Here is a 25,129-nt window from a genome sequence, read left to right on the forward strand (position 1 = left end):
TTGGACTGACTCTCTATCTAAATTTTTTGAGGAACAAATTACAGCCATTCGCCATTCTCTTATATCTCTACACAATAGTACTTACCCTGAAGATCTGCCTTGCCCTCTACCCGACCCTCCTCATATTCTAAATGAATTTGTAAAATGTGACTGTAAGTCTGTTACCTCTGTCATGCAGAAGATAAAGTTGGGCTCCCCTACAGACCCTGTCCCTCCCAAATTTTTCCCCGTCATCGCCCTAGTATTATTGGAAAGACTGATCGGCTTATTTAATAAGTCATTCTCGGAAGCTGACTTTCCTACAATCTGGAAAGCAGCCAGAGTAAGGCCGATCCTAAAGAAACCGACGGCTGACCCAAAACTTCTCCTAAATTACCGTCCTATCTCTTTACTCCCCTATTTCGGGAAGATGCTGGAGTCCCTTGTAAACCAACAGCTTGTTTACCATCTGAAAGCCATGGACTCTTAGACCTCTCACAGTCTGGTTTTAGGACGGCACATAGCACGGAGACAGCGCTGGTTGAGGTCACTGATAACATCAGACTGGCTTTAGACAAACACCAGTCAGTCGTCCTCGTCCTGCTCGATTTGTCTGCCGCCTTTGACACCATCTCCCATAACATTTTAGAACAGCGGCTTTGGGAGACAGTGTCAGAGGGAACGCCCTTAAATGGTTCAATAGCTACCCATCTGAACGTGTAACAACTGTTCAGATGGGAAATAGCATTTCACGTGAGAGACCGGTCAAGATGGGAGTCGCGCAGGGCTCTATCTTGAGCCCAACGCTCTTCAATTTGTATATGACCCCATTGGCTAAGGTGATCAGAGCCTATGGTTTTGATGTCATATCCTATGCGGATGACACTCAGATTCTGATCACCTTAGTCCCAGACCCCACTGAAACCAAGCAGCGTTTCAAGAACTGCATGACTCATGTCGAGAAGTGGATGAGGGCTAACTATCTCCAACTAAATGGTAGTAAGTCAGAAATCATGCTCTTTGGCAAGGCTACGGAACATTGGACACATGACTGGTGGCCATCTAAGTTAGGCCCTTGTCCCACTCCCAAGGATATGGTTCGTAATCTTGGTTTTTACATGGATAACCGATTATCCATGAAGGGCCAAATAAACCATGTTATTGGCACTTGTTTTGGCGTTGTGGGCAGTCTGCGGAAGGTTTTTAAATGGATCCCTACTGAGGCGCGGAAACCACTAATACAGGGATTTTCAATAAATAGAATGGACTACGGTAACGCCCTATTGCTTTCAATAAATGAAAACCTTTTAAATAGGCTCCAGGTCCTGCAGAATACCGCAGCCAGGTTAGTCCTTGACCTCCCGCAAAGATCCTCTTCTGCCTCTCCATTGGCTTCCAGTGAAAAAGCTAATCCTTTTTAAAATCCTATGCTTAACTCATAAGCATAGGTACGGAAGCGGTCTAAAATATTAGTCGCAAAAGCTTCGCTGGTATCAGCCACCCAGAGCGCTTAGATCCAGCAATGAGGCATTGCTTACTCCCCTCAGAATTCAAACTGCCAGGCAAGGGGGTCGATCTTTCTCCTTTCTGGCACCGGCATCCTGGAACAAAATGCCATCACATCTGTGCAGCATTTCTGAACACAGCTGTTTCTGCAAAAAGTTGAAGACCTGGCTTTTTGAAAACTAAGCCCTTATCTGTTTTTTCAGAGCCGTCTGCAAGCGCTATGAGACTCTTGGAGTCATTTGTGCGCGATACAAATGTCCCTGACTTGAATTGATTTAAAGTGCTCCAATGCCCTTGGGCTGTACTTGTGCCATAAAAATCTGTGGTGATCTCTCCGTGTAGTTATAGTTAGGACCTAGTTACCATAGGAAATCAGTTTTTGGTTTTCTAATAACTTTGAAACCCTTTGACAAATTTCCCCCCCAAAAAATAAATCTTCCTCTTCTCCTTCCTGGAAAGGTTTTGAGGTGATCGGTTGAGCAGTGCTTGGGGAAAAAGGGGGTCCAAAAAGCAAATTCCTCATGCAATTTCCATATGGAATTTTAGACATGGCCAAGGGGGATTGGGCGTAGGCCCTGCAGCAAACCCCACGGCCAAGAGCCAAGCACAGCAGGGAATTGGCATAGTTATGTATGGTAATAAAATCTTGCTTAAGTTAAAATATTCACTGAAAAAGGCAAAGGTTAAAGTGATGTTCTAGTTGGGTATGGTAATGTCTGACTTAACTACCACAAAATAAAATCTTGGATATTCACTGAAAAAAAACAAAGGTTAAAGTGACACTGTAGTTAAGTGAAAATGTTAGTTAAATATAACATTTTAATCTAAAAAACCACTGATATTCACCAGTTATAGTTAATGGAAGTAACTATAACTCACACACTCGCCATGCAGTGCTTATGACCTCATTTATTACAGCACTCTTGACATGTTCTATGACATCATGTACGTGGAAAGTTTTGGTGTGATCCATCAAGTGGGGGCTGAGAGAAATGGGATTCCCAAAATCCCCATGAATTTTCTATAGTCATCTTTTGGACTGGCTACCACAAAAACTGTTTAACAAAATTACACCAAATTTGGCAGGAAGATAGACCTTGGTCAACAGACTGTGCTTCTTGTGCTTTGGTGTAAATCTGGTTGTTTTTGAGAAATTAAGGTGCAAAAATAAGTGTATATCTGGAGGGTTGGGTCCTGGGAGAGGCGGGAGAGGTTCGAGAGACTCTCTTGGGAGCGCCAATTTAAAAAGAAAGTATTCTGATTGGCCCAGGGAGCTTTGTTTCCCTTGGGCCATCTGTCTCCTGCAGGATTCAGACTCCCACAGGAATGAGCACACTGATTGGCTGCCACCAGCATCATAAAAATGTTGCTGGCAGCCATTACAGGACTTGGGGACTTAGTCCCCTGTCCTGAAGTAAAAACTTCAAAGTAATATAAGGGGGCATGGTAGGGATACCTTCACCCCATAGCCCCCATTGGGGGGGGGACCCAAAGGTATCCTGCCGGGGCCAAAAATAAAACAAATCTGCAAACCTTGCAGTGATCGTACGGGACTCCTGTGGGATCGCAAACAAAATTCATTACACTTAGGCCCATAGTAGCCCATCCCTGGGGCCGTATTCAATAAGGAAAGAGGATGATGCATGGCCCTCTTCCATCGAGCCATTAAAGGCCCAGGGAGCCTACCCTCAGGGCTGAAATTTGCATTGAAGCGGAGGGGGGCCAGAGGCCTTGGAGACCCCATTCCCTGAGGCCAAATTCAATAATGTAGGGAGGGGGCGTCATGCTGTCACTCTCCTGGAGCCTTGACCAGACCCGGGGAGCCTACCCCTTGGACCAAATTTCTTTTTTTTAAATGGGGAGGGCGCCCCTGGGGCTGAAATGGTACAAAATTGGGAGGGGGGGCATGCGGGCCCCCCTCCCCGAGCATTTAAAGGCCCAAGGAAGCCATGAAATTCCAGGTAGCTGTGATGCTTAGCTATGTTGGTTCAGGTGAATGGTTGGTGAAATAGGCTGGCGAAGATTAGGCAATGTTAGATAACAGGGATAGGTTTTGAAAGAGGAGAGATTATGATCTATGAAATGAGGTATCAGGCAATTATAATCCAAATTACAATGAGAAGGCTTTCTGAAATAGCAAGCAATTAGAAGATGTAGGCTGCAGTAAGAAAAACATTATACATATAGCTCCATATCTAGGGCAGAAATCTTAAACATGTGATTCAGAGTGTACAAATCATTTAAATATTAAGAGCCCTAGTCTGTTATGTGCCAGGCCTAGGAGCGCTCTTTTAAACATAATCTGAAGTATTCCAACCTTGGTACATGTTCTGTAGGCTGCACAAGGTGAGTTGGTGCAAAAAAAAGTCCCTTTAAAGATAGTCCCTCACTATTCTGTTAATTTAAGAATTTTTCACTTTCTCACTTAACATTAGTTATTTGGCACTAGCTGAGAGTGTCTCTCAATGTGCAGCCGGAATTATACCCTGAGTTGCCACTTAACCCTATCCAAGTGTATGTTGTGTGTGTTTGTGGCTATTGTATATGCATTGTATGTATAACAGAAGCACAGCGAGGAAGGTCTATGGGTTCCATTTTGAACGCCCAGGGCCTGTTCCTGTTTACAAGATGGGGGTGACGTTGTTTTCCCAGACAGTGAAAGTGTATCACGATGCAGGAGGAAGGAGACCTAGACAGTAAAGTGAGAACAAAGGCCCCTTATGGAAATTTGGTTAGGTGCTTCCTGTAGTACTGCCACTTGGTAGATGGTGATTGGGGCTGCAGTCTGATGTTCGGCATGAGATGGGTCTTTTAGGTAAAAAAAACGTTTGTCTCTTACCCGATCACTGTCTTTGTGGCTGTTCATAGCCAGGTGTAGGTAGTTCACACCTCTTTGTGCCTCTGTTGTGGGTGCTGCAGGCTGGAGTCTACCCTGCTGTGTGGAGCAAAGGCTGTGTCTGCAGATCTGCATAGAGAGGTAACTGAAAGTAAGCAACCCCAAACCAGTTCTCCTGTCTTCAGTTATTTCTTGTTTGGGGAAAAACAGATTTATTTTCATCATAGAGGAGAATTTGAGGAAACAAACCACACCAAAAAGAACGAACAATTGGGTTTAATGCACACAACACTGCAAGGTACGAGACCCAAGGGACAGACACTCCAGTAGGTAAATAAAGAAAAAATATCCGCTTTCAACCTCTCAACAACGCTTTCGCTGTTATGCAGAAAAAAACCTCGTAAGGAACAAAGGTGTGCAGTTTGCATCTACTCTTTTGCCGTTCTTAAGATTTCACATAGTGGGTGAAAAGGGAGATACATCAATTAAATCACCTCCATGAACAAGCAGGGTTTATTATGACTGCAGGAATGTAAAGAAAGGCAGATAGCTTAAATCACCAATCCTAACATCCCTAAGCATGCAGAGGTAAATCAAGCCAGTGTGAAAAAACACTTTGTGACAAACAAACAATCCACTCCGGGAAGTATCGCCAGGCATCGACAAAGGGGTAGTGCTTGTGATGGCTGCCATCAGGTTGACTATCTCTTTTGGATTTGCTTCCCTTCGTTACCAGTTGCTACTTAGGTTCTGCAGGAGAAACGACGACTTGGATCAAGGGATTTGTACTCCAGTAAATTTTTAATGGTCATTCCCTCTCTGATTAATTGTTCCTCTATTTCTAGGGTAGCTTATCTCCACCCATGCTGTCCTGATGATATCCCTTGTTGGACCGCCCTTTGTTACCCCATCTTCACGCAGGAAGTGGTGTCCAGTGTCCAACTTGCATCGCCATGGTCCTAGTGTCCTGCAGACTTAATAGTGCAAAGAGTGGGCAACTTTACACCAAAGTCAGCCTTATAGGAGAGAGCACGTCATGCACAAACACACACACAAATGCACGTGTGAAAAGTACATACACATTTACAAACAACAAACAAACCCAACACATCCTCTTCCATATGGTGCACTTCCTTTTGCCTACTGGTTCCTGCTGGAATTTATTTTCCATTGTATGGCAGACACAACGCACATGCTAGCAGTATGACAACACAGGGCTGTAACAGAGTCAGTCCCTATGTTCTTTCAACTGCATGTTGATTACCTTTATTACATGACGTGTGCTGAAAGTGACATTGTAAGTGTTCAAGGCCTTTAATTACCTTTGAAGCACTGACGTTCATGACTCTTAGGAATTTATTGTGGCTTGTAGCTCACCCCTATCACTTTTGAACATGTTTTTGTGCACCTGTACTCCAAAGATCTTAAACTGCATGTGTGTTGAGCAGTGGTGGCTTGCACTGATCAGGGTGGCGAGGCAGTGGTGGGTGAAGGGCATAAATAAAAAAAATAAAAACGTACCTCCTGTCCACGTCCCGCATCATCCTTGTTGCGTCTTTCCACTCTTTCCTCTGGAGCAGGAAGGACAAAGGAAATACCCAGGCTCCCCAGAGCCAATCACAATGCTGCAATGCAGAGTTGTGATTGAGTGCTCAAACTGGCGGGGATGGGGGCCTGGGCATGTTGTTCGCCCAGGCTGTAATGCAGCCTGTGTGGAGAGCATTCTATGTGTGCATGAATGTTTGGCCTGCCCAAGATGGCCGGCCAAACACTAATGCGGATGTAGGGAGTGAAAACAACTCCTCCCCTCCCCTGCTCCTTCAGCAGAGTAGCCCGGCCCACTTCCCAAAGCTGCTGCGCCCGCAACAAGAAAAAACAAAATGATAAGCTTGAGTTATTATCATTTTATTTTTTCATACACTTCTGAAAAGAAGTGAGGCGATGCTCGTTTGCATATGCACAGGTTGTTTTTCAGTCACTCCAAAGGTCTGGAGCTGTGTGGTAGAGGCAGAGCTGCATAACGTGAGACCCTAAGAGTGATGAGGGAAAATGGGAGCAGGGCACCGCCTGAACACGCACATTGGCTGAACTCCCTCATACTGGTGTCTTTATTTTCACAATATAGACTGAAAAGTTATACAACGTATTGGAAAACAGAACATCTGTTTAATAAGGTGCGGCAGCCCAAAGATTGGTATTAGCTGTAAAGTGATAATGCAACCATGTATTAGAAGGAATAAAAAATCACACCCCACCAGATTTTAAAAGAAGATTGCCAGTCTTCGCAGAGTTCAGCGTCATCATGAAGGAACTCACTTTGTCTCATAACTCCTTGGTGACGTGCAATGCCTGTCTGATGTATGATAGAGGGTGCTTTAGTCCTGATATACTGTTTTAGCAATATTTATTGGGGTTAAATAGTCTTGTCCAGTTTTCTTCTGTTGAGAATGTTTGGGGTATATTAACAGATGTGTGTGTCTTATGACCTTTTGTTATGGTACATCTTCTAAAATCCTGGCATCATGTTGAGGATGTCATGGCATTGTGCTCTAGATGTTACAGAATTTGCCAACGTTTAGTTTGAGGTACTTTCTGTGGTATATTAAAAATGTTGACCATCTGTCAAACTTTGTCTTAGAGAGTTGTTCATCATTAGAGCTTGTTTGATTGTAAGCCTGAATTGGCACTGCAGCTACTTAAATATGTATTGTTATCAAGTTTTTTAAAAGTGCACAGAGTGGGCCTAGACTCCACCCCAAAAAAATATTTTTCTCTCACCTTCAGGTACTGGTTGTTTGGAACATGGAGGGCTTGCATTGTAATGCATGTGGGACTATTTTACATTTCAGAAGTACTTCCACATTTTTTGTTTGATTAATTTTTCCTACCGCAGACGCTTACAAAATACATTATTCCGAATTCCAGATGCAAGCTAGACCTGTTGGCTTTGTTGACGTTTCTTTTCTTTTTGCTTAGCCTCTTATTTGTAGTAGATTTATTTATTTATTTTGTTTTTATGTCCTTTCACCCAACCAGTGCCTGTTGCAATAAAATGCCCCATATTTGTTGATTTATGTGGGCAGCAGGCATTTGCAATCGGCGGATGTGCAATGTTTCTGGATCATAATGAACACTTAACAAAGTGAAATATACATTGATGCAGCAGTAATGCGACCAAGTAGTGGCAACAATTTTATAATTTATTCAGTTTTCAGGTTTTGCCACGATAGCTTAATAATTAGCTAAAAAGCTAGCACATGTAAGAAAGTTTGACATGAATCCCAAGGGGTGGGGCCGCACACAGTATTTTGCAGACATGTGCTTGTGAATACTCACTGCCTTGCTGATAAGTTGTTTTGTATAGTGCCTGAAGGGACATGGTGTACAGGGAAGGATGAAAACTATGCGATTATTGCTCTTTGTGTTTGGACTTGCTTATCGTTGCTTTCCTGTTAGATAACTGAAATGCTGCTAATGTGCTGCAACTTGATAGTTTCTTATAAAACGTCAAGTTATTCCTTGGCGATGGTGTAGTAAAGCCATGTGGAAGCATTTCAATAAATGCACAAAGTGTTTGTGAATCATCAGCCTCGCCTTGCATTAAATATGCATATATAATAGGCTGCATACAGTATACCACTGCTAAAAAATAACAAACATTGGCAATGCAATTTGGTCTCTCTTTACTGTTCTAACCCATGCAAACAACATTTGTACATATCTGTTTGCTTATTCTAGCTTATTAAAGCCAGACCTAAATAGAAAACATCCACCTTTCAAAATCATGATGTGACCTGTACAATGATCCTGTTCTAGGAAAGTACAAAAGTTAAAAGACATTCTCTTAACACAGTTATGGTATATTTTCAATCCAAAAAAGCCCCTGGATTCTATATTTCTATGCTGAGCATGAATGATAGCTTTACAAAGCGGCACACTGTCTTTATGGTCCTACGAAACTTGCACCAAGTCAAGAGTTCTCTAGGAAATAATGATATGAAGCTAGTTGATATGCTAGGATGAGCTTTTTGTCCACATATGCAGCTTGCTCGCTGGTGCGCATGTGCATTTGCGCTTAGTATGTATCTGCAAATAAACCGTCCCTCAGTGACTTGTTGATGGTTTGGTATGCGCACCCATGATGAGTCTCAGTCCTGGAGGGACAATGGTGCAGGATGTGTGCCAGGTCTCTCTGGGGCAGGCCATGCCTACTCCTTTTTTGGAAACTTTTGCTTAAAGTTTGGCAGAGCCCAGTCTCCACACTAGCAAAGAGCCTAAAACAAGCTACCATCATGCTGGAAGAAGGCTGAAATACATGTGACCCTCCATGAAAGCAAACCTGAAACAAACCTATGCACAAAAGAAGCCCTTATAATCACAATCTTTTCTCAAAAGAAGCCTAAAACATTCCTCTGTACTAACTAAAAAACACAAAGCTTCATTTTCTGACACTTTGCTTCCAAAAGTGTTCTAATGTTCCTGTGAGAGAATAGTTGCTGAGGCAGTTCTTAACACGCTGCATGATTTCAAGATGGCTACACTGAGTGCCGCCATTGCCAACTTGCTTTTGCAATGCTTGCTCATCAGTGGAAGGAACTCAGGAGCTAGCAAATAAGAAGAAAGGAAGGACTAAATACAACCTTTATGACGTTGGAAAGAGGACACAGGTCCTGAACTACATACAAGTAACACAAGCTATATGAGAAACACTTCAAGTATGATCTGAATACATCAGTAACTGCACCAAAATACTGCTTGTGTACCTTTTAACCCATAAGGTCATGCCTTTTTTGTTGTATTTTTCTGTTAGTGCTGTTTTGCACAAACACTTTTTTTCCCAAACAATAACACCTGGCCTAATTGGATTGGATTTACATAATCATTTCTATAAAATGTCACGTAAGAGTTTGGTTTTTAACCACAATCTGTTACTTTTAGTAATGGAACACTGCTTTTCAGCATGCAATCACTTAATAGCCCCTGTCTGGTGCTCCTAAAACAATAATTATCGTACAGTGAAATAGAAGCATTGCCTAGAAGGTTGAATAATATACAATAGCGTGATAGAGTGAGTGAAATGATTTGCTCAGCTGATCCAAGTTGTGAATAACATATTAAAGTAATGGCTAAAGGGAACTGACCCAAAAGAACCAATTGCTGAAGAGTGCTTGCCTAAAGTTTATTTTCTGCGCAAATGTTTTATCATAAAATAACTAGTTGTTCTCTTCAATATGACAGTGTAATTAATGCTTTTGTGCCCTGTTTGTATGCTTTTTGGAACTAATAAAAGCACAAAAGTTCACATCTCTACTTTTTATGGGGACAGTTCAACTCTATAAACATGATAACAGCACCTATTGTGTATTACAAGCAGGTGTTTTATTTTATTTTGAAAGTTTTATACAGCGCGAACAAGACCCTTGCGGGTATCAGAGCGCTTTACAGGGTAAGTGTCTTGGTTAACATAGTACAGGTAGTTGAACATTGGGTTCAGTGCAAGGCAATGATAGTATACACATCGTCTCGTAGATAAAAAGTTATATGGTACATAACAAAATGTTCCCAGTATATCGGGCCAAGGGTAGATACACTATGTAGGGTATCTGGATAGAATATAGGCATTATAAAGTTCAGTAGCGAAGATACGTTTGGTCTCATTGTTTATTTAATCCATGCTCAGGTGAATTTAGTCATGAGAAGCGATTTCACTTCTTTTTTGAAAGATGCAGTAGAGGGATTAAGTCTAGTTTCTGGGGGTTGAGCATTCCAGATTCTGGGCGACATCCCTGAAAAGGTTTGGTTATATGTTTTCTTCTTGTTGAATCTTTGCGGTTTCAATAGCAGGTTTTTAGCACTTCTTGAAGATCTGACCCCGTAAGAGGGCGTCAGTTTCTGAGCCAAATAGGTGGGTGCCTTGTGATGAATGGCTTTATGTGTCATACATGCTATCTTCAAATGAATTCTGGCTTCAAAAGGCAGCCAATTAAGGGATCTTGGGTCCGGAGATATGTGGGAGCTTCTTTTCGAGCCTTTGATAAGTCTCTCTGCGGCATTGATTGATGCTCTTATAGGGGGCCGTTGCAGCTTTGGGCAGGCCGCAAAGAGACACTCCCGTAATCCACTCTTGGAATGACTAGAGCTTGTACTGCCAGCTTGAAGTCCTTTTCCGGCAGGAAAGGTTTCAGCTTTCTCAGCGTATTTATCTGAAAATTTGCTCCTTTAGTTGCGTTGCTGATGTGTTTTTGCATATTGAGGTTTCTGTCAAGTGTTATTCCCAGTGATTTCGGTTGGCAGTTGAGTGCAGTAAGGTGTTTGATCCAGTCTTGCATTATGGGTACTTGTGCGGGAGGAGCGATTAGGAGGAATTTGGTTTTGAGGGCATTCAATTTGAGATGGTTTTCTGCCAGCCAAGTCGGAGTTTTTCCGAGAGTTGTTAAGCGATTTGATGTCTTCTAGGGTATGGATCTTTAGGTATAGTTGTGTCATCAGCCTACATGTGATATTGCACGTTAGACACGTAGAGAATTTCAGTTAGTGGTTCCATGTAAGGATTGAACAGTGTCGGGAATAGTGAAGACCCTTGTGGGACTCTTAAAAAGACTGGGACGGGTATGGACAGGGAATGGTTGACCTTGAATCGTTGTGATCTGTTTTGGAGGAACGGAGTAACCCAATTTAGCACTGATCCCGATAATCCCATTCTGTATTTCAGAAGATCTATCAGGTTCTCATGTTTGACGGCATCAAAGGCTGAGGAGAGGTCTAGTAAGATGAGTAAGCAGGCTCCATTCTGAGCATCATCAATTATATGGCTCATGGCTGATACTTTACTGTGACCTGCTCGGAAACCTGATTGGTATTTGTTAAGTAGGTCAAAATGATCAATATGACTTATCAGCTGAGGTGTACACACTTTTCCAGGAGTTTGGCTAAGGTAGGGATGTTGGATATAGGGTGGTAATTGTTTAGGTCCACATGGTCAGCCGTCGGTTTCTTTAGAATGGGGGTACCTGCCCGGCTTTGAGGGTGTCTGGGATGCAACCTTGTCGCAAAGAGTTATTTATGATCTTGGTCCAGAGAGGTAGCAGCAGCGGGGTGAAGTCTTTTACGGCGTTTGCAGGGAGAGGGTCGGTGGAGTCATTGGCAGGGTTCAGGGCAATAAGAATTTAGCGAATAGATTCTTCATTGTAAGTAACAAAGGATGACCAAGATGTGTTATTTTTTAGGTTGACCTTTGATGAGATTTGATGTGGAACAGTTGGAGGGGATGGGGAAGTGTTCATATGTTTGACAGAATGTGAGATTAGATCGTTGAGAAGGTCCTTCTTAATGCTGTCAGTCTTCTGAGTGAAGAAGGAAGCAAGTTCTTCACAATTTGGTTGTTGGTATGATATATCTTGGGGGCGGTGAGGTGCATCCTTAGATTGAGATTTGATTAAATTGAAAAGTTTTTTTGGTTGATTTTTTGCCTGGTCTAATTGCTGGCTGAAGAAGTCTGCTTTAGTGCGCTTGATCTTTCCGTAGTATGCATGTCTTTTCTTCCTTAGTATCTTGAGGTGATTGGCGGAAGGAGCTGATCTCCATGTGCGTTCAGTTGTTCTTAGAGATCATCTGTCCTCGTTGAGTTTTCCATTGTACCAAGGCTTAGAATCTTTTGTGGAGACTCTCTTAAGTTGAAGGGGGGGCTACCTCATTTAGTATCAAGTTCATGGAGTTGAAGTAGTGATTGTTGAGATCATGAAGTTCGAATATCCCTTCAGGGGGAAGAAGTAGGTTATAGCTGGAAGTTGTGATTATGTAGGGTTAATGTTTTTCAAATCCCTCTTCCATACTTTAAGTCTTGTGGGTTGAACCGAGTTATGTTTCACTGTTCCATTGATGAAGAAGGTGATAATATGATGATCGGACCAGTCGCAAGGATGGATCGTATCTAACTGGATGGAGTCGACTTTAGAAATTACTACATCAAGGATTAATCCTTTATCGTGTGAAGAGCTGTTACAAATTTGGGTGAGGTCGAGGTCAAAGAGGGAGTTTTTGAGACTATTGACCACTGCATCATTGGGGTCATTCCCATGGAGATTGAGCTCTTCAAGAAATATTTGGGTATTTTGAAGTCTGGTATTAGAAGAGACAATATCCATGAAGTGTTCGGGAAAGGTGAGGTTGTCACCTGGTGGATGGTAGAGGGTGTGTAGAGAGCATACTGGCTTGCCATTACTAGTGATGTCGAGGCATATGTATTCGCAGGAAGGGAATACAGGGGATAAGGATCTGTTTACTGAAATATTAAAACGGTGTATGCAGGCGATACCACCCCCTGTCTTATCAATTCTGTCCAGTCTGATGATGTCATAATTTGGGGGTACTAGTATGTCAATGATGGGTGTAGAGGATTCATTTAGCCAAGTTTCGGTTAAAATTATCAAGTACGGTTCTTGTGTGAGAATGAGGTCCGCTATGTCGGCTGCGTGTCTTTAGGCCGATCTACAGTTTAGGAGTATGCACTTAAGACGGGGAGTGATGAGGGATGTACTAGGTTCCTGAATGAGGGGAACTCGTCTTAGGTTGTTTTCAATGATGCCTCTAGGGTTGTGTTTAGTGGGTCTGTGCGTGTTAGGGGGATAGTTGGGATTGGTGCCATAGTGGGCGGGTGATCTGGAGACATAGTGTTGTAATTCCGGTGAGAGGGTTCATAGGATTGCAGTAGAGAGAGTAACTCTTTCTCCGAGAGTGGAGTAGTGCTGCGGATTGGGTGGGTAGATTTATTGTGAAAAGAACTGATTTCCAGCAGGGGGACAAAAATTTCGAAGTGACTACTGGGTGGGTCAGGTGCCTGTTAGGTTTAGTATGTCTTGTAGATCTAGTGTACCAAGGTTGGCTTAGCAGAGCCTCCGATAATGTTTGTAAATATTCTTTGATTTGCCGTAATGAGAGTATGATCTCATCAAGTCTAGGGTCTGGTGAGGGTGAGGGTGGGAACAGGATTGGAGGATGTATTATGGGTGCGGGAAGTGTGCTTAGGTCAAATGGGTGGTCAGAGAGAGGCACGTCTTCTATGTTGTTGTGGGACGTCCTATCTTGTTCCCTCTCCAGATCGGGAAGGGGTGAACTGGAATGGGGAGTGTACGTGTGAGGCGTAGATGTGTGCGGTGGGGATGTGGTCATGGGAATGTTGATATTGCAAGGGGTAGTGTTGACAAGGGGGGGAGATGGGTTCGTTAAAGGGGGGGATGCTGAATATGTTAAGGGTGTGTATGCTGGCGCAGTAGTGAGGGGGGAGGTAATGGCGCTAACGCTACCACCCACTGAAGGACTCATTTCAGAAATTAAGTGTAAGTGTCCAGGGGGTTGAAAACGCATACTGACGTTATGGGAGCTTTGAGTTTGCTTGGAAATGTATGGAAGAGGTAGGTTTCCTGTGTATGCAAAATCTTGTTCCACCTGTGAAGTATCTGCATGGTTGACAATATACAAGAGTAATCAGGGTGGAAGGGATGTTATTGTTACTTTTTTCCCCACTGTAAAAATATTTTTCCTTGCGGAGAAACCCTTTTGTTGTGCCCTCATGAAATATGGGGTCGTTCCATCCTGGAAAGTAACTTGCTGGTAGGTTTGCTGGTGTTTACAGGTTGGAAACAACCCGCAAAATATTTGTATGTACTAGTATTCACTGCACACACTAGTGTAGTCTCCTTTCCCATACCTAACCCTAAACATATGCCTGCTTAACATACACCATACGCTGATATTTCCACTATAATATTTGCACCTGAGGGGGGCGTGGCCAGTGATGCACAATGTGGACATGCTAGCTGAGCACTCCTGGCCCGATGCATATATCCTAGTTTCAGAAGCTGTCCACTTGTTGACCTGTAAGTGAGTGAGTGGGGAGCCTGAGTACTGGGGGTTGGTGGAACACGGCAGACTCACCTGAAGTGTGCTCGGTGATGCAGAACATCAGCGAAGATGGTCATAATGGTGGAGCAACCATCTTGAATAATCTCATAGGCCATAGATGAGACCTGACCAGCAGCGGCCTCGCATAGCAAGCAGGAAAGCACCAACTCTAGGGTGCAGCGGGTGCAGAGAATGGGTGTGTGCAGCCCCACTAATGGAGCATTATGGTGAGGAGTGATTTTCTAATCCTTTGATATATCTGCCTGGTGAACCCCATCCAATGCCTTTACAACAAGAATCTGTAACGAAGAGCCCAAGTCTAATAATGAGTTTTTTCAACCTGAGTGTGGTTCCACCCATATTGTAAAATACATAATATTGGAAGACACGTTGGGTGAACTGATACAGCCTATATGCAAGGGCTGTTTAACAATATTGTTTCCAAAACTAGAGTCTGCAGGTAAGGATACCTGTTTCCCTTTTTCCTTTGAACCTTTATAAAGGAGACCTATTCCACTATGTGCACCACAGCCAGTGGCATAACAAGGACCCCGCAGTCCCTGCGGGTGGGTGGGTCTCAGGCTTACCCATTCTGGAAGGTGGCCCACCTCAGCCCGAATGATGTGAGTGTGAGGGGCACCTTCATTATATCTTGCAGGAGGGCCCACTCACCTTTTGTTGCGCCACTGACCACAGCTACACTGGAAGCAGACTCTTTCCCCCCCATACATGTAGCACTGTCTACACCAGATGTAAAGGTACTGGCAGTACTTCCAAGAAATGGGAACTGCCACATAAACACCAGCTGATGAAGAGCTCAGACATCCCTAAAACACAGCACAACTTCAGATCTTGCTGGTCTCCAGGTCAGCTTGGACACATTTCAACAGCAACCCCCTTCTTCCCACCATATCCACACAACCTACACCACAATGGCAACTGCGAAAAGAGAACACCCAACCTTTAGAAAGCAAGACCTATGATCATGCCTACCAGATCTGCAAGAAAAATGAACAAATATTGTGTCAAGGCAAATTATAAGTGTTGAATCAGAAATTCAAGTTGCACTAGTGAATCTTACAAAATAAATCATATCAGTCTGTGACAGAGGACCACATGTACTGAAAAAGCCCTTTTGCAATTTCCTAATTGCGAATTCAGCGATTTGCAATTAGGAAATCTCAAACAGATATGTACAAATGTGTACCTAATGCATTTAATGATTCCTAATAGGGTCGCAATAGACCTACATCATCAATATTCATGAGGTAGGTTGCAACTTGCGACCCATTAGGAATCACTAAACACAAGGGTGGTGGCCTGCTGGGGACAGAAGACCACAATGTCTGTGTTTGCCTTTTAAATAAAGTAACTTTTTTTTTAAAATGTCGCCCGTTTTCCTTAAAGGAAATTTTTATTTTTTTTATTTTTAAAGAGCTTGCTCTTAAAAAACATTTTTACAACTGTTCACATAGGGGAAGGGGTCCCTTCCCTTGAGTACCCCTTCCCATTTGCGAATGAGTAACCTCCAGATAGAATATGATGGTAAAATGCGAAAGTTTTACTACTGTTTTTCGGTCGCAAAAAATTTGTACATACCACTCTGCTTCGCTATTAGGAAGCGACGCCCTTAACATGCCCCTTCCTAATACCGAATCGCAAAATAGGATATGGTACATAGGAAAAGCCTTTTTTCCAGTCGTAAACGGCCCGATTCTGCGAATTAGGTCGTTTACGAACAACTTAAAAAAGGTACATACATGTGGCCCAGAGGGAATAAAAATGAAGGGTCCATAACACAGCTTAAGGCCAGGGTAAGAGAAGTCTAAGCCGTCATATGGAGAACTGCAGAAGAAGTGGCATAACTGAAAGAGAAGTGCAAAGATCTTGAAGACCGATTTTGCAGAGAACATTACGATTCACAACACCAGAGAGAATATTGAAGGGGGCAAACATGACTACCTTTTGCACTAATCTATTCAACCAAATGAACAGTACTGCAAAATCACAACATGGAAACACCATTTCTACACTTCCCAAGGAGGTATCTTCTAATGCATTGATAACAACCTTGATAGTACTCTAATAGACACACTTAAAGGTTAAAATATTACCTTGAACATTAAGGGACCTGAAAATATCGGCTAAATGGCACAAGTTGTGGAGAGCTCTTAGCAGTGAAGTGCCTTATGTGTTTTGTTTACAAGAGATACTCTTAGTGGCAAAAGATACAAGATTAATGTCTCACAAGCTATACCCATCACAGATGTTTGGCCGCAACCAAAGTAAAAAAAGCTAGGGGGTGTTGATGGCTATACACAAACTTCTAGTCCAATTTAATTTATGGAGTGAAATCCACCCTGGAGAAAGAAATTCTCTTTTTAGGTTGAAGTCTACCAGACAGCGCCACTGTCTGGTTGTGAAGAGACTTCTTGTGGGCATTCTGAAAGCTTCCCTGGAAATGTATTCCACACATTGCTTACACTTGGCTTTGTGGTTTGTAACTCACAATTTCTGGTTTTCTATTAGCTGGCTTTATTTATTTTAGGCTGTACAGCATCTCTTTGTCTCTACCGTGGAGCATGGCCAGTTCACCATCGATCCTTGTATTCTTCCATGAGTGCTCACTAGCTGTAAACAGACCTTTAAATTTTGTTCTTATCCTGTCACGTTTGCTGTGCGTTCAAAGACAGAGGTCAAATGTCAGGCTCTGTCTTCTGAGGAAGCTTGGTGATTACTTTTCTTTCTTTGACGTCAAAGTGAGAGGATTTATGTGACAACAATGCCGGTACTGGGAAAGAAAAGGTTTTTTTTCTAGCACATAACAAAATGTATCTGTAAGTGAACTGTGTAAATATTTCAGAATATATCAGAATTAGAAAAACACGAAGCACATTTTTTTGTACTTCCGAACTGTGGCGGAAATAAATATTTTAATACTATCAAACCACATCAGTACACTAAATGGTGCCATTTCCACACACTATTGTTCGTCCGCTGTATAGTTTGATCAGTCACAGTGTATGCCCAAATGTAATGGTCATTTCAGTAGCAAATGTGTTGTCTGTAATGGTAATGTGCTAACACACCATGCATACTCCACTCAAAGCTACTACACCCCTCGAATCTAAGCCACTCCACTCTATGACACTCTACTCCACTCCACTCTGACACTTTACTACACTCCACGGCACTCCACTCCACTATACTCTATGCCACTCCACTTTATGCCACTCCAATCTATACCACTTCACTCTAGGCCACTTTACTCCACTCTGCGCCACTCCAGTCTATGCCACACTCACACTCCACTCCATCCTGCAGAAGCACCTGCAAAAAAAAGGCTACAAGTCGGGACTGGGGGACCAATCCGGCAGAGACCCCTAAATACTGTCTGTTTTAGGTGCTTTAAAGAGAAGGATACGGTAGTAGGCAATGGCTACTTCCTTTTGGGGTGACTAAACCCCCTAAATGAACTGTTCCAGTGGAGAGTGGGCTTAATCCTGACCCAGAATTTATAGTTTCACTAAAAACAAGATGGTGAAACCCTTACCTGACTACTTCAGCCGGCCCACTTTGCGGGTGTGCCCAGTCTGCAAGTGTGACACACCTTCTGACTACCTAATTTTCCTGCCTGCTCTGATGCCAAATAAGCCTCCAGGCAGGGAATGGCTGTCACCAAGACTGGGGCAAGCCAGGGTAGTATATCAAAGGCGCACTGGCTTTGAAGCCTTTGGCCCCGATATGCTAAATCACTAGCCATCCTGCTAGAAAAGGTGTGAACACCTTCGTCCAGACCAGTCATTGTTTCTGGCCTCAGAATGCGGGCTCACCTAGAGTGGGGCAGAAACTAGTCTCTGGTGGCAGGCTGGATGATAGGAGTCAGCCAGCACACTAGAAGGCTAGCAGGTTTTAGGGGGTACCTCTAACATTCCCTCTAGGTGTATGTCTTCATAAATTTGATACTGGCATCAGTACTGGTTTATCAGGACAAGATTTTTGATACTAAACACCATAGGTTTCAGTGAAGCCACCATGTAGCTGGGTAACTCATAATAACCAGTTTCCAGTACATGCCTTTAAGATGACTTCCCTGATCACTTGCAATATCTAGCAATGGAACAAGGCATAACAGGGGCATATCTGCTCATGCAGATATGTCCTCACATGTAATATAGTGCACCCTGCCTTAGGGCTTCAAGGCCTGCTGTAGGGGGTTCTTTCGATATAGTACCTGTAGTGGCTTTGGGCATGGCACACAGTGAGCGTGCCATATTGTGTTTTCAAAAATGGCTTACACCATTTCATGCAGCCTGCAATGGCAGTCTGTGTGCAGTATTTGTTGGGGTCTCGTTGGGTGTTATAATACATGCTGCAGCCCATAGGGACCTTATTTAGTACCCGTGCGTTGGGTACCATAGGTACCATTTACCAGGGACTTGCCAGGGTGCTAATGTCTTTGCCAGTTGGGTAACAGTTGAACATGTTTCTTGTTTTTAGGGAGAGAGCTGTGGCACTGGGGTCTAGTTAGCAGGGTCAAGAAGGGCACTTTCCTTCACATGCCTTGTCCTTCACATGCCTCGTCTGTGGAGACTTTGTGCACCCCCTACACCACAAGCACTCTCTTCTCAACTATACTATTGGTATATCCGGTAACACTAGCTTGGGGTTCCAAGCATTTAGGTAGGTAAGGTGCAAAGTAGAAGTGGGTGAGCCAGAGAATCCATGACAAGGCAAGCCAGAATCAGGCCAGGGCTCCAGGTTGACTCTAAGAAGAGCTCAAGCAAGAGCAGAGCGGGCAAAAAAGTAATGTATAGAATGTCTTGCTTTCTCTCATGCATCCTCGGTCTTGCTACATGCTTCATATGTATCCATCTTTCTGTCAATTCTCTCTCAGTTTCTACACCTCCACCTCCCCTTAAATCATCAAACTTCCTCCTATCTCTATGAGCTCCCGAAAAAAAATCACTTTCCAGACCCTTCCCTCTTCTATCCCTCCACTACCCTTTTCAATCTAACTAACAGACTAACATGTCCCCCCTCAATTTAATTTCATATTTCCGTATACTAATTCCCCACTAATCCTGTTTGGGTTCAGGAGTAGCATGCTACCAGTCGAAAAGCGCAGCAACACCTCATCAGGGGTAGCAAGTGCTATATAAATGCAAACCTTCCCTCTTCTATCCCTCCACTATCCTTTTTCAATCCAAATAACAAACTTGCATGTCCACTGCTCAAATTAATTTCATATCTCCCTATACTAATTAACCACTGATCCTCTTTGGTTTCCGGAGTAGCGTACTACCTGCTGGAAAAGCGCTTCAATGCCTCGTCAGGGCTAGTAAGAGCTATATAAATGCAATTACAATTACTATGTGTGATTTTCAGAAACTCTGGGATTCTCTATCACTTCTGCGCCAATGACACCCAAATATACATGAAAATCTCATCCCAGGAAGGTCTTGCCCTGCTTTTAATCATGCTCTTAAAGATTCAAAACTGGATGTCTAACCCCCATTTGAAACTCAACCCAATTAAATCTTTCACTCTGTGCAAGAACAATGTTCTACTACTGGAGAATAATAGACACTGATATTTTCATTTAGGACACTGGGGATGCATTGTCTGACACCATTTGAAAAACAATTCCCCACTTACGAAGCAACCAAAGGCATCATCCCTGCCGTTTGTGCTGCTTTGAAAGCTTTACCGGAAGCTCATACTGGCCTTCCATGCAGAAATGGGGGTTGGGAACTGACACATCACAGAATGAATGTTTCAGAATGCAGCGGGATAGACCAAAGGCAATCCGAAGTGTGCATTTCAGGGGGACAGGAGGGAGAGGGTGGGTACAGATGAAATACATACCGCAACACATAGAGAACAAGAGGCGCTTTAGTGGGCGCAGCGCTTTAATTTAAGTGAGGGGTTGTTGGTGGGGGCCACTGGCTCTTATTTTTGGCACCAGCACTCCTCTTTCCGTGTCAGATATGTATTGAGCACAGGAGAGGAAATACATATGGATCGTAAAGACAGCGGAAGAGAAAGATGGCAAAACCGCCTCAAGGGGAGAAATCTGGAACCTGAAGGAGTTGAATAAAGGCGTAGAGTGTGCCTGGTAGTGGATTACAGGGGCGTGAGGGGGGATGTAAGACTGCCAGCCTTGGTATTCAGCCTGTCGACAATTAATTGCACTGGCCGCTAGCTTCTGTGCAGAGCTTCGGGCACCGCACACTTTCTTTTACAAATGTAGCACTGGGTGGATGAAGACGTTCCAGGTGAAGGGGGTCCAGATGCCAGTCTACTGGAGGCATGGGGAGTGGCTGTGACCAGAAGTTTGAATAGTGACCTCAGATGAGTGTGTTGTCACTGGAGTAAAGTGTAAAAGGGGGAAACTCACTGATGCTTTCATGTAATACAGATGACCTCCCGAGATTCACAGGAGTCGTCCGGGTGCCAGGCATCACATCTTCTATACTAAAAACGTTAATTGTTTTGTTTACTGCTCGAAAGCCAAGACTGCATGGACTAAAGGAAGGAGAGGTTTAGTTTTGCCTGCCTTAATGCATCACCCGCAATGGAGGTCTCAGTCGGAGGGGTCTATGGGGGGAGGAAAACTTTAGGAACACTTTCAAGTAGCGTGAAGGAGAACACAGTAGTCACCCGGCCATATTTGCGTATGAACAAGTTTTTATACTGGGAAAGGCACCTAAGATTCATTTTTATCACAAGATACAAAAGGAATGCGGATATAAATTTGCAAAAATACTCTCTTGCATACAGTAGTTATGAATTTTGCATTTGTCTAGTTACTGAGGTCACTAAGGCGGGTGAAAATCACTGTATTCAGGAAGGAGTGTCAATATTTATGAGAAAGTGCCCCCGGCATACATTATATAAGGATATTGCAAGTCACCAAGGCATTCAGTGACTATATAAGGGACCGAAGGCGAAGGCCAAGTTTCTTTATAAGGTCATGGAACTCAGAGCGTACCTTAATCGTTGTAGCACATGGTTGCACCAATACCCTTCCCACAAATCGCTTAAGTGTTTGTGCGTTGCTGTCTCATTTGAAAAAGATGGCATGTTTGCAGACATAAAGAATGAAAGTAGAATCTGTAGTGCAAAAGTAAAAACACCAAAGAGCAATTAGAGATGTAGTGCAAAAAGATATTCTAATCGGTTTAATGCAAGTTTTAAAAACAAACTGCAGCTCAAAATCAGTAAACACATGCAGAGGGATTCTGTCTTTCATATAATTACCTAAAGTGTGCAGAAAACAAACATGTTGCCATAAGTATCTCTTTTCTACTAATCACTGTCCCTCTAGCAAAATGTATCAAAAGTAGGAAAATCCAGTTCCCATCTTCATTGTTTAAACCACACCAGTAATTGTGCTCTGTGATTTGACTTTTACCCAGGCTGGTGGCTCTAGCAGTAAGCGTTGTGGCGTCCAAACTCACCTCGATACCTTAGTACAATTAAGCAGCTACTTCATTTCTTTAATACAAGGACTAGAGATGCCATAAGTCGCCTGTCATAAGGAAATTAAAGAGGGGGTTTTATATGTTGATTGTACTATATCTGTATTCATTCCTGTTGAAGCGGTTGACTCTAAAGCAGAGCAATCTTGTTTTCTTCCCTACCCCCCTCCTGCACACCATCCGGCCAAACCTCCTATTCCCTGACTTCTGGATTCCGTGTAGAGTACAGTTATCTTGCTCTGTTTTCACCCTCCAGGCCAGTAACGGAGCATCTCTTTATTCGTTCATCTCTTTCCACCTGCTACACCTCCTTTGTCATCTTAAGGGACTTTGGTGCATGGTTTAATAGGATAAGATTAGGATAGGATAACCATTTATTAAGCGCGAATGAATGCAGAAGCGTCTTGGCCCTAGTAAGTAGAGAGATACAGCCCCATCTTAACCCCTGGTCACATCAAAAAGCCGTATCTTTAACAGTTTTCTGAAAATTTGATGACTGTCTGTTAGTTTCAGAGAGCAAGGAAGCTTATTCCAGAGACTGGCGGCATGAAACGAAAAAGCTCTGCCGCCCCATCTGGCTTTCCTGACACGGTTTAGCCTAAGAAGGCGTCGAGAAGAGGATCTTCGGGGAATAGGGAGTAAAGAGCTTCTGGATCTCCTTGGCTCCCCCCCCAAACACAGCCTTGTGTACTAGGCATAAAGCCTTAAAATCTATACGCTGCTGAACTGGGAGCCAGTGCAGTGCCTTGATTCCCTCAGCAACAGACTGATCTCTAGGAACGTCTAGCAAGAGTCTGGCTGCCGCATTCTGCAAAACCTGCAATCTCCTCCTCAAGGTCTTGTTAATACCTAGTAGTAGTCCATTACAATAGTCCATTCTGGAGAGGACTAGAGCCACCACCACGTTCCTGCGCAGATCAGGTTTGATAAAAGGGAAGATCTTCCGCAACGTCCTGACTAAATATGAGCAGGAAGAGGCAAGATTACTGACATGGGCAGAAAAATTGAGCTGCTTGTCAAACACCACTCCCAAGTTCTTGACCTTAGGTACAGGACAGGGACATTCACCAGCTTCTGCCGGCCACCAAGAGTTATTCCACAGGTGTCCCCAGCCAAACTCTATTATCTCAGTTTTCTCCGTGTTGATTTTCAGACCGTTTTCTCGCATCCATCTCATGATTTCAGACATGCAGCTATGGAACTTAATAGCCATGTCCTTTGCTTTTTCACCAGCGGACACAATAAGCTGGGAATCATCAGCATAGGAAATGATAGTGAAACCATGCGCCCTAATGAGTCTGGCCAAAGGAGCTACATAGACGTTGAAGAGAGTAGGAGATAGAGCAGAGCCCTGTGGCACTCCACATGGTAAGTGAAACGGGTCGGACTGTAGACCATCCCATAACAGGCTCTGCTCCCTATCCTCCAAGAAAGAGGCTAGTAGGGCCAATGCTGTCCCCTGGACACCAAACTCCTGGAGCCTTCGAATCAGCATCTTATGGTTAACAGTATCGAAGGCAGCCGAGAGATCTAACATCACCAGGACTGCCTGCCCTCCCCCATCAACAATGGTACGAACATTTTCCGCTGCCATCAAAAGTGCTGACTCTGTGGAGTGCTGGGTGCGGAAACCATGCTGAGAAGAGTCGAGTAAATCGTGGGACACCAAGTATGCCGTCAAGGAGTGATTTAGCTCCTTCTCCAGAATCTTAGCCGCCATGGGCAAAGCGGCAATGGGCCGATAATTTTTTACGACGAGGGGGTCTAGTGTAGGTTTTTTTAGCAGTGGCTTGATTATTGCCCTCTTCCAGCTTGCGGGATAGCAACCGGACTGCATTGCTATATTAATTAATTGAGATAACTCCTCTGCAATCACATCAGCAGCCAAATGAAAGACTGATGGTGGACAAGGATCTAGGGGTGATCCTGAATTAATTAAGAGGATCAGCCTACGAGTTTCCTCCACCGTAATCGGAGCAAACTCTCTGAGAACCGTAGAGCCCATAGAGCCAAGTTCCTGGCTCTGCTCGCCCCACTCTGCACTAGGGGTCATACTACTGAACTCATTGTAGATAGTCTGCACCTTCTCCTGGAAATATACCGCCAACTTTTGGCAGGTTTCCAGGTCAGGTCGGTAGGTGTTATCCTGCGGCGGTTTGGCAAGAGATGTTATAGTTTTGAAAAGCTCCTTGGCCGAGTTGCCAGCCTTCCTAATTTGAGTTGCAAAATAGTCGCTTTTGGCTGCCACTATTGCATGCCTATAAGCTACAAGAAGCTCCTTGGCCGAGTTGCCAGCCTTCCTAATTTGAGTTGCAAAATAGTCGCTTTTGGCTGCCACTATTGCATGCCTATAAGCTACAAGAGTGGAACTATAAAGTAATTTGCCCTCAACACTATAATCTCTTCTCCACAGCCGCTCGGCTCTCCTACATGCCCCCTTCAAGATCTTAAGCTCGTTGTTATACCATGGCGCGGATGGTTTGGTTTTCCTAGACACAAGCAGCTTCTGCGGAGCTACTATCTCTACCGCAGCCGCCAACCAGTCCTTAAAGAGCAACGACGCCTCTGTAATATCATTAGTGTAGGAGGGACGTGAGCCTCCTAGGATAGGGAGGAGCTTATCAGTGGTCACCTGTGACCATGGTCTGATCATATGTTTCTCTGCCCTATGGCCTGGGGGAGTAACCGATATCCCGGTCATAACAGTAAAAATCACTGCCATATGATCAGACCAGGGAAGCGGCAAGGTATTGGCCACCTTCAAATCCATATTATTAATAAAAATGCCGTCTAATGTGTGTCCCAAACTATGAGTGGGGCTCGTGACCATTTGAATAAAATCCATTGCTGCAAGATTGTCAATTAGCACGGCCACCTCAGACTGATCTACGTGTTCTAGGTGATAATTAAAATCACCGAGGATCATAAAAGGATGGTGATCCATCCGAGATTCTAAAAAATGCATAAGCATTACAGGGAAAGTGGACTTGGGACCTGGCGGGCGATAAAGTAGAATTCCTTGAAATTTGTACAAATTAGCAACATAAATAGTAAAAAACAATGCTTCAGCGGGGAGGTCAAGGTGAGTTTCCACACGAATTTTGAGCCGTGTAGAATGAACAACTGCTATTCCCCCTCCTTTCTTATCCAGTCTGTCCTGGGAGGAGACCACATACCCACTGGGTAAAGCAATATTCCAGTCCAGACCGGATGTATTGTCAGTACATGTTTCAGTCAAAAAGATTAAATCATATGCCCCTTTCTCAATCAAGTCATAGATTTGATAGCTGTGTTTGTGAAGCGACCGAACGTTCACCAAAACACAACTGAGCGATTGGGGCGGTCGAGACCTCATCAATGGAAGAGACCTTGTCAGATTCATATTCGCTGGCTCTCCCCCATACTGCCTATCCGGTATAGTCTG

The 25,129-nt window shown here is 43.7% G+C and overlaps 1 protein-coding gene across 2 annotated transcripts in view; it reads left to right on the plus strand.

Annotated features, from left to right (window-relative positions):
• Positions 1-25,129, plus strand: part of ATP11C (ATPase phospholipid transporting 11C (ATP11C blood group)) — an 804,025-nt gene that overhangs the window by 144,869 nt on the left and 634,027 nt on the right. The window lies entirely within an intron of this gene.

This window comes from Triturus cristatus, chromosome 5_2 (assembly GCF_964204655.1).
Source record: "Triturus cristatus chromosome 5_2, aTriCri1.1, whole genome shotgun sequence".
NCBI classification, from domain to species: domain Eukaryota; kingdom Metazoa; phylum Chordata; class Amphibia; order Caudata; family Salamandridae; genus Triturus; species Triturus cristatus.